Source organism: Oryzias melastigma, linkage group LG22 (genome assembly GCF_002922805.2).
Source record: "Oryzias melastigma strain HK-1 linkage group LG22, ASM292280v2, whole genome shotgun sequence".
In the NCBI taxonomy this organism is placed as follows: domain Eukaryota; kingdom Metazoa; phylum Chordata; class Actinopteri; order Beloniformes; family Adrianichthyidae; genus Oryzias; species Oryzias melastigma.
Window position 1 is genome coordinate 6,292,341 of NC_050533.1, and position 5,112 is coordinate 6,297,452.

Consider the following 5,112-nt stretch of genomic DNA (forward strand, 5'->3'; position numbering starts at 1 on the left):
TGCAAAGAAAGTGTAGTGGAAGCAGAATGAGTGGAAAAGGGTGAAAGGGCGACACCAACTGGTCAATTTGGTAACTACAGCATTAGGAGGGAGGGAAGGATTTCTCCACGGAAACGGTTTAGAAATAAGGTTTAATATTAAAGACGGCAGCTTTAAATGTAAAATATATTAAGAAAAGTGTTGAAAAAAAGCAAATGTGTTGTTTTTTAGTTTAGATTTGACTTGTAAAGTTGGACAAAATGATCTGAATGAAGACAATAAGGAATCCAGAAAATACTAAATATGTCCAAAACAACAGAGACAAAACATCTTCCTTATGGAAATATTATTTTTTTTAAATGGGAAATAAAACAACTTTTTTAGAAATCTAACCCCGAATAAGAATAGTCTGAGAAATACCATTTTGGACCAAAAGAGGCAGCATCCTCCACAAAGTGCTCTGCCCTCAGCCTCTCTCTGAGCACCTTAATTGGGTTATAATTGAAAAAAAAGCTCCGGGAAAATCAAGTCAGGCTCATTTCGGTTCTGTCTCAGTTCCAGAACGATCCTGTTCACCCAGAGATAATTTTGGGGGTTTATTTTCCCCAGAGTACCTGAAAATGCATGCATGTGTGTTTGAAGGTAGGCCTGGGGAACAGTAGGGGGCAGGCTAAGAGAGTGTGTATTTAAATGCTGTCTTCCACTTAGTGTTTATAGTGTGAAATAACAGGAGCAGCAGAGACCAGACTTTTTTCCCGCTCATGCACACACAGATCACAGACCGGCCTGCTGTCTGCTTCCCACGAGAAGATCCGAAACGTCTCAGACTCCATTGCTTACAAACAGCAAAGCAAAATCCCCCAAACAACATATGCAGGAATCATTTAAATGAAAGGAACAACAAAAAAATAAGTGTGTTTTGTGTAAATGCAAAACTACTTAAGGAGGAATTACTTTTGTAAAATAAAAGAATCAACTTTTTTCGATTGTGACCAAAGATTTTGCCTCGATGAACCCTAATCTATAATCTGCATTTAAATTTTTGACCATCTGATCATTAATACTGTTTATAATTAATAACCCATATTGTCTGATGAAACCCATCATGCACCTCTTTACGTTTGAGAGCCCTTTCTCATCGTCCTAACAGATATCTACTTTTCTTTCATCATCATCAGTTAATATCTCCCTAAAGTGACAGAAGCTGATTTCATTTGAGCGAGTGTTGTTCTAGTGTGTCTGTGTGTGTGTGCACCGCAGGCCTGTCTGAACCATTATCAACAAATGACAAAGTCATTCTCCAGGCGCGCTGGCTCGTCTTATTTTCCAGACAGTGGAGCGCTCTCTGCTTTTTCACACGCTCTAGAGTGGAGCGGCTTCAACAGGAGGCGTTAAATTATTTGCTCCGAGTCTTCTGAACAACTATTAAATTATTTGAGGAAACCATTGAAGCTGCCAGCTTGGACTCAAAAAGTCTCTTTTCAGGTTTTCTCCTGAACAAATAAAAGGATGCTGCAAAGAAAAAGAAAAAAAAAAGGAAAGTGAACATCGCTGTTCATTTTTTAGGAGTATAAAGGTACAAGGAACAGAAAATATTATCAGTAATTTATGATTTCGAGGGATTATTTTTGAATCTTATTTCTTATGAGTCTGACATTTCATGCTTAAGGTGATAAACGGAGGTTAAAAATGTTTCTCCCAGTAGAAGATTTGAAGCAGATTTATTAAATTTTTCCTTTTCTGTTGACATAAAAACAAACTAAAATTCTAATGTAGCAAGAAGAAGCATAAATACAACCTTAGAGTAAATGTTTAGTTGAAGATTTCTTCTTATGAATATGACAGTATTTTATATATATATGTGGTATAAGTAATAAGTCTGTTTTATAAATGAGCCACACTAAAAAAAAGAAAAAAACAGAAAATTGTAAGCGAAAGGTGCACGAACATTAAATACTAGAAAAATAAATATACAGCTGATTTTTTTTCCATTCAAGCAAACTACTGCTGTGAAGGCCACAAATAAAATAATGTAATCACTTAAATTTGAACTGTGTATTTTTTTTTATTTGTTTTAACAGATTTATAAACTTCAGCGATGGTTAAACTCGATTACAGAAAGATTCAAAAAAAAAAAAATAAATAAAGATATTCCAGATTTTTTTAGCTGAAGACTTGTTAAATTTAATTCTACTACTGAGGAGAAAAAATGAAAATTTAAAATAAAATACAGCTAAAGGAAGAAGAATATCTGATGCTACGTTCACACCAGGATCAGAAACGTGTTCAGGGAACTGTTTTAAATCAAAAGTCGATGTAAACACACGTTTATGCTAATTTTAGGCTTCCACGTTCAAAGCTCTTGCTTTTACATAGGGCTGGTATCAATAATAATTTACAGAATCTGATTTTTTTCAATTCTCTCGATCCACTTAATTAAATTTTGAGCTTACGCAGTTTAAATATTTAAAAGCATTTGTTTAGAAATACATTAATAATAAATATCAATAAGCATTTTCAAGAGCCATCCTATGGGAAATTCAATTTAACGTTAGTATCAAGCTAGCGGACTTTAGCTTTACATGCTAGATTGAACTCTGTTTTTATGGATCGATTATTGATTTATTGAGCTTAGATTGATTCAAATCGATTACTCGGTTTTATCAACCCAGCCCTACTTTCAAGTGTCTCTATGTGCCACCACATTGAGAACTTTAAGTCACAGTTTTGAGATCAAAATTTCCTAAATTGCAAACAAAATGTTCAGGTGTGAAAACAAAATCTTGTATGTAGCAAATACAAATATACCTTTTTTGCTTTCAAAATAAATGTTTGTGGTACAAATGTTTTCAGATGCGTAGTGTCTCATCTCGCTTTCTCCCTATCTTTGATTTTACGTGATATTTGTGCCACCAAACAGCCAATCAGAGACAAGAGGGTTCGTGGTGAATTCTAAGCGTGGTGGCACAAATATAACTTCATGGAGTAGCAACGGTCCAATGTGAACACCGTATGCTAGAGGCGCATTAAAAACCACGTGTTTTTGAACGTGCAGTTGTCACAGTGAAAATAGAAATCCCAATAAAGAATTTCAGTAATTAAATACTTCTACTACGCTGCTTTTGAAATCTCTGTCTCTCACTAAACCAATGGAAATTTAAATTATTTTGAATTTAAAAGAGCAGAAGCATTCAGTTAGTGAAATTTGAGTACAAAAGTCTTCTGTCACAAATAATCTTTTGAACACAGCAGGTGATAATATCAATAAAGTACAGGCACAGATATATCTGGGGAAAAAAGTTTAAATTCTATAAAAACAAGGACAAATTGGTACTTTATAATACTAAAACTTGGCCCACAGAACTGTACTTCTTTATATAGCAGTGCATGTGTGTGTGTGTGGATCTACTTAAGGAAGAGTGCAGAGACAACGAGTGAGCATCAGAGTCACTTAACATGCACAACATGTCCTCTAAGAGGCAGGCCGGTGTTGCTATAGCAACTAGTGTGGGTCATAAGCCCAGCGGTGATGGCATATTTGATTGGGTGAGTTGAGACGGGAGGGACCGTAGTGAGAAAAGAGCAAAACAACAGCACTGCCTACAGACGTGCTCCAAAATCTGACTGAGCGACTCCTGAAGGACTCGGCAGCATCGGGTTACGCTTCAGTTCCATCCCCAGAAACCTCTAGTGAAAGTTTGGTAAATAACTTTAGGAAACACAGATAAGTGTTTGTAAATGCAGCTTTTTTGTTCTTTAAAATGATGTTTCAAGTTCCGTCCCAAAGCGTTTCCAGTGTTTTTTTTAATTACGATTATGCCGTTTTTAGGTAAAATAAAAACAAAAACAAAACTGTGTTCTTTTCTAGAACATCGTTTGGACTGAGAATAGCCAAAGAAAATAACCTCCAAACAGGAAAAGACCCATTCACAAAATCACTGCCTCTCGTTAAACAAGTCTTTTAGTAATGCCAGAGTCATGTTTTCATTTACCCTCTGTAACTACCATTGACTGTATAAGCACTGGACATAACTCCTCCTGTTTCTTGTATGTCAAGCAGTTTTTTGGAAGACTTTTAATTCTTCAGAATAAAACATCAGTCGTTTTACCAGAGAATTTGCATATTTTTCGGACAAGAAGTAAATCAATGAATGGAGAATTTAAGCAAATAAAAGTTGTGTCATGGCATTTGACTACATTATCCCAGAATGAGTAAAATGGCCAAGAGGCACGTGATTGGTCAGAGGAGGTAATGACAGGTTTTTCAGGTGAACTGTGTTGTTCTGCAACAGTGCTGCCACAAACGATTATTTTAATAGTCAACTAATCACCAATTACTTTTTCAGATTAGTCAACTAATCGGGTCATGTGCAAACTGGATTTAAAACACACATCTTAACCATCATTAGCTTCAAACTAGCTAAAAACTAAATATATATCATTACCTGCTAGTGTGTGAATGCTGTAAGCTGAATTTGGCTGTTGAAGCTGCTAGTGCTGATAGCTGAAGATGCTGAAATTGATAGCTAAAAACGCTAAAGCTGATAGCTGAAACCTCTGAAGCTGATAGCCGATAGCCAGCTAAAATATTAGTTAAATGCCAAATTAGCCTAAGAAACAGAAAAAAGCTAGAGTTGGTCAAAACAGCTAGCTAGCATGTAGCTGAAATATTAGCTGAGCTTCAAAATAGCCCAAAAAAGCCTAAATTAGCCAAAAATAGGTAGCATGTAGCTGGAATATTAGTTAAACTCAAAATTAGCCCAAAAAACTGACAAAATCCTAAATTAGTCAAAACAGCTAGCATGTGGCTGAAATATTAAAGTTAACCTAAAAAAACGAAATAGCCTAAATTAGCCAAAATAGCTACAATGTAGCTGAAATATTAGCTAAGCTTCAAAATAGCCAAAAAAGCCCAAATTAGCCAAACAGCTAGCATGTAGCTGAAATATTAAAATTAGCCTAAAAAACAAAAAAGCCTAAATTAACCAAAATAGCTAAAATGTAGCTGAAATATATTAGCCTAACTCAAAATTAGCCTAAACTAGCCAAAATAGCTAGCATGTAGCTAACAAATTTTAGCCTAACTCAAAATTAGCCCAAAAAACCTGAAAAAAATCCTAAATTAGCCAAAAT

The 5,112-nt window shown here is 35.2% G+C and overlaps 1 protein-coding gene across 1 annotated transcript in view; it reads right to left on the bottom strand.

Annotated features, from left to right (window-relative positions):
- stag1a (stromal antigen 1a) overlaps positions 1-5,112 on the bottom strand; it is a 44,099-nt gene that overhangs the window by 17,549 nt on the left and 21,438 nt on the right. The window lies entirely within an intron of this gene.